This window comes from Vicugna pacos, chromosome 6 (genome assembly GCF_048564905.1).
Source record: "Vicugna pacos chromosome 6, VicPac4, whole genome shotgun sequence".
NCBI classification, from domain to species: Eukaryota; Metazoa; Chordata; class Mammalia; order Artiodactyla; family Camelidae; genus Vicugna; species Vicugna pacos.
Window position 1 is genome coordinate 51,246,906 of NC_132992.1, and position 13,599 is coordinate 51,260,504.

At 36.6% G+C, this 13,599-nt stretch overlaps 1 long non-coding RNA gene across 1 annotated transcript in view; it reads left to right on the forward strand.

Annotated features, from left to right (window-relative positions):
* LOC140696915 (uncharacterized) overlaps positions 1-13,599 on the forward strand; it is a 187,593-nt gene that overhangs the window by 150,549 nt on the left and 23,445 nt on the right. Inside the window, exon 6 of the long non-coding RNA XR_012073586.1 lies at positions 284-392. This is a non-coding gene — a long non-coding RNA (uncharacterized lncRNA). The remainder of the gene's footprint in view (positions 1-283; positions 393-13,599) is intronic.

Below are 13,599 nucleotides of genomic sequence, written 5' to 3' on the forward strand. Positions count from 1 at the left end.
CCAGGCCCAGTGAGCTCAGTCTGGCGCTTCCAGACCTCTGCAGTGGGACCTGGTCACTGGCTCCTGGGGCTGTAATTAGCTGCTGCTCTTCCTGCCATCTGTGGCTGTTCGTGTGTGTCTGTAACGAACCTGCATATGATTCTGTTGATCTGGGGAGAGCTCCATCTCTCTGAATCTGTAATGGTGTTGTTCTCTCAGTTCTCCAGACAAAATGAGTAGGCGGGAAGGACAGAAATACAATCTGTAATGAGTAAACCAGTGAGCCAAGCTTTCTCTGTTCTAGGAACGCAGACTTTCAGTTTTCCTCAACTGAGTGTGATGTCAGCCTTCCATGTGGCTGGTTGCTGTTGGCCCTAGAGGAGGATGGAGGAGGAACCAGGCCTGTGACACAGGTAAGTCACTGTGCACGGGCAGCTAAGGATGTGAGGAGAGGAAAGTGTGTACAACAAGCCCTCAAAGCATGTGCATAAAACTGTGGAAGAATGCAGGGAACAATCAGCTTGCGACCACCCATTCATCTTCCTTTTTTTTTGGTCTTAACGTGTCTTCCTCTCTGGCCTGTGGTGGTTTATGGTCAGCCTGGTCACATCGTCCCCCAGTTGGTCTATCAGATGCCGAGAAGTGTGTGGCTCCTTGGTGACCTGCGTCACCTGCCACTCCACTCCAGCCTGTGTCATACTCATGGTTAGAGTCCTTTTTGATTGCCTTCAGGCTGTTCAGCATTGCTGGCGAGTGTCACAACACGGTGGCACGTAGGTTCTCTGAAAACCAGAATCCAGCTTCTAATGGGAATGTTCACGGATTAATGCTTTGACAACTCTAGCCCATTTGTTACTATATTATTCTATATACTATATTATATCATTAAGCTAATCCACTTGACATTCCTTGTGTGTGGCTATATCATCCCAGAGCCAAAGGGCCCATTTACAAAGTAGAAAGTTCATATAAATCAGTATCTTACTTATCTTCTATTTCTTCCCCTTTAGTCCATCTCTTTCTTCACTGTCAAACATTTCCCCACTTCCTCCCTTTGTTTTCCCCTCTGCTTCTTTGTCCCGGACGCTCTCTTCTCTTGTGGCTCCCTGGCCCCCGCTGGCTGGCCGCCTCCCTCTGTGACGGTTCTGCCTCATCTGTTGGCTCCTTTGCCTCCTATCACATCATCAGTGTGGACATTCTGCACGGTTGGGTCTACTTTCTTACTGTTTTCTTTTCCCTCTAGGCTCCTTCCCTCTGGGACATTATTCTCTCTGATACATTCAGTTATTACTTCTATATGGATTACTATATAATTTTATCTTGAATCTATACTTCTTTCCATATTTTCTATCCCATATTTCCACCTGGATATTCACTGTTACCAGGCTCTATTTGTATAAATGTGACCATCTAATTTTTTCCACCTGTGTAAGTTACATGTCCAGTATCCTGTTCTACTATGTCTCAGCAACTCCTAAAGTAATGAACTTCCGTGAAGTGTTTTCAGGAACTACTCCCTACTATTGGTCAATAATTGAGCTGGGTATCGGGGCATAGAAACATAAGACTGTTTTGTTCTCACTCTCTCAACTTCAATACAGTATTTATTAAATGACTAAATCTGCAGTGTCACATTTTGCATTTTATGGTTTAAGATCAAGGAGAAAGCTCATCTGTCTTCAAAATGTAGCTTATTGATGTTGATATTTCTCTAATTTTATAATCATGAATTAGAAGTATAAATACACAAATTTCCTTGAGGATAAGGCGTCTGGATAGATTGGAGTCAAAGTAAGCAGGGTGACATCAAATATCAGAACAGGTTACTATGCAGAAGCTACTGAGTGCTTTGAAGGGTGGAGGACGCCAGGGGGGCACAGAAGGTGATGCCCAGGGGAGCTTGACACATTGGTGTTTAAACTTCATGTCCCAACTGCTCCGAGTGCTGGTCGTCAGTACTTTCATGTTGATGGATGCAGAGAAACTGTTTGCAGAGATTTTCTTAACATCCTCTGTGGCCACTATAGGCATATCCTTTAGCAGAAACTCTGGTGACATCTTCCAAATACACATTTATTAGGTCTGGAGAAAAATCTTGCGTGAGCGAGTGGCCTAGGCTCTTTATGAAAGCCTTACTGGGTATTGAAGGCCAGATTAGGTCTTTGAAATTATGAAAGATTTTGTAAAAACTGGGGGCACTCAGAATAGCAGTGAACATTATAAATCGTGATGAAAGTTGTTCTATTTTTCATGAAAGTCACATACTTCCCCAGGTTTGCTACTCTTGTGGGCACTCCGGTTTCACGTAGCCCAGTCCTTGTGTTGTCTCAAACTGCAGCTTGTCCTAATTAAATTTCAGACATATCTTCGGTACCTCTCACTCCAGGTGACAACCCACCTGTTTAAACCATGTTGCAGCTCAACATTGTGATGATATTACGTTGATTTTTGTTGTTTCTGAATGCTTGAGGAACTGGTTAACTATCTGCTTTTCATTCATAATGAGAACGTTGCAGCATTGATGATTCTAGTACATATTACCATCTCCCTAATCCCAATTTCCTTCTAATTTTCTTTTTTTGTATATATATTTTTATTGAAGTATAGTCATTTTACAATGGTGTGTCAATTTCTGGTGTACAGCACAATGTTTCAGTTATACATGAACATGCACATATTCATTTTCATATTCTTTTTCACTGTAAGTTATTACAATATACTGAATATAATTCCCTGGGGTATACAGTATCAACTTGTTATTTATCTATTATATATATATGTTAGTATCTGCAAATCTTTATCCCTTTTCACCTCCTTCCCCACCCTGGTAACCATAGTTTGTTTTGTATGTCTGTGAGTCTATTTCTGTTTTGTAAATAAGTTCCTTTGTATCATTTTTTTTAATTCCACATGTAAGTGATATTGTGTGGTATTTTTCTTTCTCTTTCTGGCTTACTTCACTTAGAATGAGAATCTCCAGGTCCATCCATGTTGCTGCAAATGGCATTATTTTATTTTTTATGGCTGAGTAGTATTCCATTGTATAAATGTACCACAGCTTCTTTATCTAGTCATCTGTTGATGGACATTTAGGTCATTTCCATGTCTTGGCTATTGTAAATAATGCTGCTGTGAACACTGGGGTGCATGTATCTTTTTGAATTAAGATTCCCTCTGGATACATGCCCAGGAGTGGGATTGCTGGATCATATGGTAAGTCTATTTTTACTTTTTGAAGAATCTCCATACTGTTTTCCATAATGGCTGCACCAAACTGCATTCCCACCAGCAGTGTAGGAGGGGTCCCTTTAACTATACCTTCTCCATCATTTATCGTTTGTGGACTTTTGAATGATGGCCGTTCTGACTGGTGTGAGGGTGATACCTCATTGTAGTTTTGATTTGCATTTCTCTGATAATTAGCGCTATTGAGCATTTTTTTCATGTGCCTATTGGCCATTTGTATATCTTCCTTGGAGAATTGCTTGTTTAGGTTTTCTGCCCATTTTTGGATTGGGTTGTTTGGTTTTTTTGTTATTAAGTTGTATAAGCTGTTTATATATTCTGGAAAGTAAGCCCTTGTCAGTTACATCATTTGCAAATATTTTCTTCCATTCCATTGGTTGTTGTTTTGTTTTGCTTATGGTTTCCCATGCTGTGCAAAAGCTTCTAAGTTTAGTTAGGTCCCATTTGTTTATTTTTGCTCTTATTTCTATTGCCTGGGTACACTGCCCTAGGAGAATTTTGCTAAGATGTATGTCAGATAATGTTTTGCCTATGTTTTCTTTTAAGAAGTTGATAGTGTCTTGTCTTATGTTTAAGTCTTTAAGTCATTTTGAGTTTATTTTTGTCTATGGTGTGAGGGAGAATTCTAAATTCATTGATTTACATGCAGCTGTCCAGTTATCCCAACACCATTTGCTGAAGAGACTGTCTTTACTCCATTGTATATTCTGATAGGAGAGAGTCCATTCTGGGTGCTAGTAGAGAGGTAGATAGATCAATCACAGATCCTTCTATGTCATATTTGCTTGACGGGAGGTAAGGCGTTTTCAGGGCTGGAGTAAGAGACTAAAGAGTGCAAGGTGATGAAAGTAGCAAACTGAGTCTCCAAATTAGTTTCTTGGAGTAAGCCTCTGATGTGTGTCATCCCTGTAGTGAAACAGTTTTTCTCTCAATACTATTCCTAACCAGTCCCCCAGTTCCTGATTCACACTGAGTATAACGTTTTGTTATGTTTGCTCATGCTGACAGTATTGTTGCTTCAGCTGTCAAAACCAGAGTTTCGGAATCAACCCTGGTAGACAGTAGTTCATAGGGGTGTGACACCAATGCCGCTGTTTTCCCCATTGGCCCCTGCTAACTCTTGTCAGGATGTATGTCTTTGAAGTATGAGGGAAGAGTCTCCTTCCTTCTTTGCTTCATCACCTGAGATCTTTCACACTGCAGTGTCGGGTGATGAATTTTGGACTTGTTCACAGAACCCTCTCCTTTGGAAACTGGTGTGCGTGGAGGATGGCTTAGGGCAGGCAGGTGCGGAACTGGCATCCTTGCTCCTTTGAGAACTTATTTCAGAGTCCAGTCCTGGCCCTGTTTTCTACCACCTCATTGTAAATTATTTTTCAGGGGCCCAATTGCCCTTTCAGTAATCTGCTTTTGGCTGGATTCCCTTAGTCCCCTTCTGTGATTATGATTGTTTCCCAAATCTGTCCCTGTTCCTGGCTTTGCTGTAGAACCACACAGCTGGCGTTAGAGCCTGCCACAGTAAGACTGTCTTCTTTTTAACTAACTAAATGTTTGATTTTTCCCTTAAATATTCTCTGCATTCTCTGAACCCACATATAGCATGAGTTTGTACTCATAAGTAAAAGAGAAAGGGGAAAAAAGTGAATTTTCCACCTGTTCCTTGTTAACTTCTCTGCTGGGAAAGGAAATTGGCCAGAAGCTGGTAATATGGACTCCTTTGCATTTAACTCCCTTATGTCTTCTAACACGAACGAATGCCAACTTTGGAATCCTAGTTAAATGGTGGGAGGTCAGAGCTGACTATTCCACCTTCTTAAGCCATCAGTCTAGTTTTCTGATTCCTTACACATTCACATAAAAGGCATAGAATTTTCATTGTAAAAGGAATCTTAGAAACCATTTGGTAGAATCACCTTAATTTAAAATTGAGAAGAGGAAGGGCATGTCCAGTGATGGGTGACTGAAGGTCATATTAATGTAAGAAATTAGGACTAGAATACAGGCCTCTGTATTCTATGGTAAAACGTTTCTCCTTTTTTGTTAACTTGAAAAGTACATATATTTTAATACTTGTAGTAACTGTATATCATACTGTCATATGGGCTATTTCTATTGTGGCCAAGAAACATGTTGACTTTTAGATAATACTAGCAGTTCATTTCAGGGGAAACTCAGAAAATTTTTGCTATAGTATTTGATATGAAAGTTTCATTTTTAAGAGAAAAAGTATAATTTCCAAAACTGAATAGAGCCACTAAGATAGATATAGATATACATATATAGATATATAGATATGTATAAATTTTTTTTTAAATTTCCAAAATTTAGTGGAAAAGTGCTTATAAGTGCTTTTAGCCTTCAGAAGGAAAAGAGTAAACAATGTATTGGTCATGTTACGGTTTAAACAGAATACAAAGGCTTCTTGCCTGACCACAAATGTCTCCTATACTGACCAGCCTTATCTCATTAGTCACAACTTAAGCTGCTGCCCTCAGAAAGCCCTTGTTAAATATAATCCTACTACCTAGGAAGTATGGAATATGCTTCATTATTTAGTTCTTATTACCACCCAACATCACATTAGCAGCAAAATGTCACCAAGAGATGGGGGACACAAAAGGTCTTTTTATTTTCCTATAGGAAAATAAAAGTTGCAAAACACTGTCAAAGTAGGGTAGCGACAAGCGAGAGAGACCCATTGGAATGCTGACTTGAGGAACCTAAACGCAGGAAGAGGTGAGGCCGACAGAAAGGAACTCTCAAATCCAGCTGCTACACAGATTGGCCGAAGGCAAACCCATTGAAACAACAGAACAAGAACTTGAAAATAGTCAGTGGAAAGGTATCTATTTAACAATCACAAAATTATGCAAAACATCCTTAAAGAAAATGTGAGTGACAACAGTCATTACAGCTTGGCTCTGATGTCAGAGTGAAGCGTTCTCTATCAGAACTTTGAGCTCTGTGATGATTGCTAACAAAACACAAAAACAGATGTCTCAGAAAGCGACTCTGATTCTCAAGTGCTAACAATTAGACGGTCGTCAGACTTCTTAGTAGAAGCCAAGTCTCAGTCAAATGTGGGTCTTGCAGGGAAGAGCGAGCAGTTACAAATGCGCTGTGGGGTATAGTTACTTTGAGGAGCACCATACTATAATATTTATATCCTAAAAGCCCTAATAGATTATCATTATTTCTCAAAAACTGGAAATAGCATGATTATCCAAGGAGTTTTGGAAAAGAAAAATCTATTACTATAAACATGTTTCAAGATCAGTGATGTCACTATGATCAGAAGAAAGTATACCATATAATTAATATTGGAATCAAACGTCTGTTTATGTAATTCCAAAATTGACATAATACAAACTGTGGTTGATCACTTATTGTCTAACTGAACTTCACATGTTCCTAACAAGCAGATATTCTTGTGAGACTTTATTCATTGAAGATAAGGCAACAGAAATGATGTTTTTGTTCTTACAGAGTACCAGAAATCTTCCATCAGTATTAGGCTGCCAGTCGATATGTAATGCATTACAAATGCATTTGGAGTCATAGAAGTTAAGAGGAAAAGCATGGGGGATGGGGTGAAAGTATATCAAGTCTCCTCTTGAGGTCAAACACGCTTTTTCTTAGGTTTAGCTTAGCTGAGTTCACCTTGGGCTAAAGGGTCCAAAGGAGAGTATATCCTTGGACAGGGCAGGGGCAGTCAGAAGCAAGTTCACAACCTTACAGCCTGGTAACTATTCTCTTTTCTAACAAAGGTCAAAATACAGCTATTTATCAAGTAAAAGCTAAAAGTCCCTTTATGCCAGAACAATAAACAGTTTCCCCAAAAGTCAGCTTACTCTTTATTGTTTCTTTACTTATCTCTCCTACTTCCCGAAGGAAAATTGTCTAAATCAGAAGACCTCAACTGAGAGAGTGGGTTCATGCTTGATTTCCCCTTAAGATGACACTTTCTCATTTGTTCGTATCCTCTCAGAAAAACAAGCTAGCTTTGCAATTCTCCAAAGTAACTTATTTTTATATACCGTACATTATTCATTTATTTTAGTATAGACTTATTTTCCCAAAGTTTAAGACATCTTAAACTGCAAATTCTTTTAATTCTTTTTCCATTGAAGAGGTCAGTTATTTATTGATATGTTCCAATCTCTCGTACTTTCTGCAGAGGGATTGGCAGAACTGTGCAGAGTGATGTCTAGGGACATTATCAAACCAAATTGATCTGAACCTAAGAAAAGAGAAAGAATTTTATGTAGGATGCAACTTGCAATGCGGAGCATACAGTCAAATAGCAGTTTCATCAGGATGGTCTTCCTGGAGCCATTGTGCTGATCAGCCACAATGGAAAATCCTATCTGAGCAGTATTCACAGGATTAGCATATTCCAATATTAGCGCATTCCGGCTTCCTCAGTTCATTACCACAGTTGAAGGGCATGGGCACTTTTCTATTTCTGTATGTTTTTTCGTAAACTCTGTTGAGTCAAGTTAATACTGAAGCTGCAAGCTTTCACTGATAATCACAGTCAGAATTACGGTCATACAAACTAAGAAAATGCCAAGTGTATAAAGCAATAAAAGAGAATTACATTGCATTAGTCAATTATTTGAATATACAAAATATTGCTTTTTTTTAACCTTAAGGTCTTTTTATAAATGTGTGTTCTTGACTACCATAAATCATCAGTTAAAAATGGAGTTCAAATTACAAGTTTACTATAGCCATCAGATTTCTTTATTTCTTATATATGATCACAAATGTGTAGAAACAAACTTTAGTTCATCTGTATTCTTATTTTGAAGGGATATGAATGTAATTATGCTGATACAAATGAGAGCATATCATCTCATAATGATGTTTTTTTTCTGTATTGTTAACATACATAATATTTTTAACTGGGAAAGGTTGAGAGAGTTTTTTTTTTTTTTAGTAAGAAAACTACCACACCTTGATTGAAAATAACTGAAAAATCAATATCATTGCACAAGCCATGAGGAAAGTAAAATGGTAAAAATTCAATTAATTCATCCCAATGAGCAGCCATCATTGCGTGGAAGGAAAGAAGTGGAGTAGGAAGGAAAGAAGTGGAGTAGGAAGGAAGGAAGTGGAGTAGGAAGGAAGGAAGTGGAGTAGGAAGGAAAGAAGGAAACAAAGAAATGAGAAAAAAGGAAGGAGGATGGATCTAGGGAAGGAAACATAACCAGGGATTAATACACTAACTGGGGGAGGGTCTCTATACCACAAAAGAAGTTGATCAAGATACTTAATGAGAAACTGAGAAAGAAAATGTGTAGGGTTACTTATTAATCGACTGTAATAATTCTAAATGTCTACGTCCACCTCATCTTTAAATCCTTAAGATCTGGTTCATATGTGCAATAAATATTTGTTAGAATGAAGAGATTATAAAGTCATATGAAATTTGCATTAGGAGATTTTTAATACGGAATGCCTTTATGAGGGGAAGGCCTAAACCAATGGCTATGGGTATCCATAAACTTTATTTTAGCTCAATTTAGAGAAGAATTTTCATTATTATCCAAAGGTAAAAGATTCTACCTTAGGAGTAGTGTTTCTTATCTTAAACTGAGCAGTAGGTATGAATAATACAGTGGGTACATAATAAGTATCCATATTTATTCAAAGTTTGAGGTTATAATTCTATGATAAAAAGTTTAAAAAAATGTAAGAAAATAAATTTTACAAGTCATTTAGCAATAAAATTATATCTGAAGTGTTAAATACAATATCATAAAACGTAGATTTAAATAAATACTTAGAATCCATTTTTTTTTAGAGTTTTACAAATTCAATAATGATTTTAGCATAGTCAATGCATTTTTTGATGGTTCAAATCCAGGTAATTCATTTTACCTTTATTTTAAAAATCATAGAAATAACATTTTAAGGAAAAATAATATATACAATAAGAATGTATAACAAATAAATATATTTTAAGGAGAAATAATAAGTATATACAATACAATTATATATACAAGTATACATAAATTCAAAGTTAGCAAAATTAACAGCAGTATGATTGAAATGAGCTTTAAAAGTCATTAGCTGCTGCTAGTTAGTTTCTAAATTTTGGGTAAGGCTAACTTCAAAGTAGACTTTTTTTTTTCAACATGGCAACAATTTATACAATATTACAAGGTGGACTGGATTCTTGCATCATAAACAGTGAAAATAAATTTTCTTGTATCTAGTAGAAGAGAAAATTCCATTTGTAACCCAAGGCATCATATTTTCAGAAATATCTTTTTTCATTACTAGACTTCTTAAAGGTCATCCTCAGGCTAAGCTGCAATTTCGGGGACTTAATGTCCTCTGCCATTATAGGTTTTATAAACTTTCCATAATATGAATTCTCAGAATTTTGCAATACTTTTGGGCCATATCTCTAATTAAGATTTAAAGTAAGATAGATGATTTGTTCATTCGCACCCAATTAATTTTGTAACTGCAAAAATATGTGAAGTCTAAGAACTCAATGGAAGATACTTGATTGTCATTCTTAGATCCAAAAGGGCAGGTAATCTACTCCCTTAAAATCACTGCAGGAAACAAGTAGGGAAAAAAATTCAAGCATATTAGGCTCCACCTAAGAATAATAAGAAGCATAAACATAGAAGATGTTTTGAAAAATCAAAGACACAAACATACACAGAGTGACAAGAATGATAACTCATTGCCTCTAAAAATCAGTAAATATGTCTTCACAATTTCTTGATTATTCCAATTTGATGTTCAAAAGTGCTTTGTACTCATTCTGCTGCCTTCATTTTCTGATGTTCAATGTTTCATGAAGTTCAAAAAATTTAGCTTTGGCAGCAAAATGATTGCAGCAAGGAGAGGCAGGACACCAAAGGCTTTTCTTTTCATGAGTAGACCAAAATAATTGCTCCAATATTTCAAGAAAAGTGCTTAAATGTTACAAAAGAAAGTTTCAATGTTCTGTTTTGAAATTCTCCATGCATTCCTACTGCTTCCATTAGAAATTGCTATGATGGAAGCCGTGGCTATTAAACAAATTTCTCCATGCAGAATTATGCCCCAAAAGCAAATTAGGAATCTTTACAATGTATTAGAATAGGAGGGGGAAGAAAAAGATTTTAAAAGACTCAGATCTTTACCTCCCAATGAAACCATAAAAACAACCTAATAACATCTTATTAGAATAGAGTAAGGCTATTGTCATTTTATAAATCAAATCCTTTTCAACAATAGCTTATAGACAAAATTTCCAACTGGGCTGCTTATTTTAACTGTTCTTGATAATTCATTTAGCTAGTGGTCTTCAGTAGAAGGAAAGCTGCAGATGTGTGTTTCAGACTCTAAAGGTTGGATATTTTTACATTGGAACTTTTGCTTGTATAATCTCAAAATACCCATTTACAAGATGAATACTTTCAATATCTTGATATTCAGAGCTTTCCAAATATTCTGAAGGCAAACATAATTTTTTTAAATGTTCATTTAATAATTGACATGCATGATTAGCTTTCCACAGATACATATCATTTAAACAAAATTAAACATACCCGTGTGTATATTGGTCTTTAGTCTAATATATCCCCCTACATGGCATTGTAATGTAATCAGAATTACAAGATATATTTTTGTATTTAACCAGACATTTTTAAAATCTCAAATTATTTGACCCTCTGTTAATTAGTGTTACTCCACTAAAGCAGTACTAAAGCAGCACTTCCCAAAACTGCGATAATGGAGATATTTTGTATTTTCTCTTTCTAATATATAGACACTAGCAACATGGCTGTTGAGCATTTGACATTGTAGCTAGTACAAGTAGAGAAATGAAATTTACATTTCAGTTAAGCTGAGTTAGTTTACATTTAAATAACCACAATAGCTAGTGGCTACCATATTGGCCAACAAAGCTCTTACTGTATTTTAAAGTAATTCCAGAACTATTAAGTCTCTTTGTTGTTAGTCTTTCATTTTGAATTTCATTTACCATTGTTACAAGTTTCTTCACAGTAACTATGGACTGAGACTATTTAGTGATTTTTTTTGTCTTGCTTTATCAGTGAATGTCAACCCAAAGTAGGCCCACCTGTGCTTTTAAAAGAAATGAACAGCCCTGCTTTCTGAGAACCAGAAAACTCACGATCATTAACTATGCAAATACAATGGCAGAATGTCTTATGACTCTGGCAACCATTTCTTCTCTCCTTAGAATTCACCTTGCTTACGTGTTTTTCTCCGTAAGAAGTCAATAAATCTTAAAGACTTGCCCCCACTAGTCCCACTATAATTGCTTAAGAGCCCAAGTAAGCAATAAAATTTCTGCACTCCGTTTTTCTTCATCTTAGAGTTATCTTATTTACATAAAAGATGAGATTCATATTTCTAAGTTTAAGTCCAAATTTCTGGATTGTGTTGCTTTTCATCTCCTCTTGAGTTGAACTGAACAAATCTCACCACTGTTCCTCATGGAGGCTTCACACCTTTCCCTCTCTGCTTTTCTCATCCTACTTCATTTGCTTGGAATTGAAGTCTATCTTACAACAAAAAATCCAGTACAACCGTCATTCACATCACAAATCCTTCTCAAATCTCTCAGTTAATGGTGAGAGCTCCTTTCTTAGAATTCTGAAGTCTGCATATTTTTTTATTTCAATTTTTTATTCCGCTCATCACAGTCTACCTTGCATCATGACACTTTGTATGCGTATTTCCTCCCCTAAAAAAATCAGTTCTTCTAGAATATTACCAGCAACATATGTGTTTTATATATTTCATGTCAGGTTGCTATGAATTGACTTGACTGAAGGTCTAGGGAAATACCCTCAAGTCAAGGATAGAAAGAGAACTGCAAAAGAATAAGAGTGAATATGTATTTATCATAGGCTTGTCCTCAGGAGGTTACATAAATTCTTTGAATACGGGGGTAGGGGGGCAAAGGTAAACACTTGAAGTGTTAAAAGGCACTTAGGAGATCCTTAGTGTGATTGCTATTAGCTTTCACCATCCACAGGAAACTTGTAAAGTTTGTAAAACCTATTTTGGTTGCCTTTATAATCTCCATTTTCCCAAGTGTTACTTTTATGTTTCCAGTGATTTGATAATTTCCATCAACATACACTGGACATTGTAAAACCCTACAATTCCATTCAGTGATTTAACATTTCCCTTTCACAATGTTCAAGAACAAGGTATGTGTATATGTCCATGAATGACTGAAAAATTGTGCTGAACACTGGAATTTGACACAACATTGTAAAATGATTATAAATCAATAAAAAGTGTTAAAAAAAAAAGAACAAGATATTTATGACATACAGCTACCTAATTTGGTAAAGGAATACTGTTTCCTTAGTATGATCATGCTTAACATTTTAGTCTGTTCCTTGTGGAAAATTTTCACAGAAGTGATTAATCATTATGGTGGAACTGGATGGTAGTTACATTAAGTTCTTATCTTTTGGAAGCCTTTGAAAAGATATTTGATGCCTTCACTTGATATTTCCTCTCTGGCCCTTTTTAACATCTATGCATTCACAGATTTAAGGGAGGAAGAATTTGCCACAGGATCTGCTTCCTGGGTGGTGAGTTTTTTCATTTATAGGAAGCACGAAACACCTGTGGTAGATGAGACGGAGCAACAGCGGAGGGAGGGTAGCTGTTCTGGGGTGAATGTTGCCCTCTCCCCATTTCATATGTTGAAATCCTAGCCCCCAGTACCTCTGAATGGGATGGTCTTTGGAGATGGGATCTCTAAAAAGGTAGTTAGTGTTAAATAAATGTAATCTGGACCTTATCCAACATGACTGGTGTCCTTTAAAAGGGAAGATTAAGACACTGACAGGACACAGGAAGCAGCCAGCCATCTAGAAGCCAAGAAGAACTGCTGTTTTTTGTCACCTAGTCTGTGGTACTTCGTTATGGAAGCTCTAGTAAACCAATCCAGTAGGCTTTTGGAGCTAAATACTATAAAACAGTTAGAATTATTCTTTTAAAAAAAAAAAGGTAGTTTGCAATTCAAATAAACTGCTACATTTACACACAATAAGCACGTGGTTGGCAAACCTTGGTTTGAAATAGAAAATAAAATGGCCAGGAAAGGGAGAATTTAGGCAGTCAGGTGTCTTTATACATGAAATCTTCTAAACGGGATTCAGAGTTTTCCTTCAGCCTGACATTGCACCTGCTCTTCCATTTACTAGGCTTTGGGGGAAAAAAAGTTAAGCCTCATCAATAAAAGTCTTGAAGAAATATTACTGTCCTTGTTGACACTGAGGGCACATGAAATCCAAACACTAATGCTATTAAGGGTCACTCTGTCTCTTGGTTCGTTCCTCATGTCCAATCATAAATCTACATTCAGTGAAC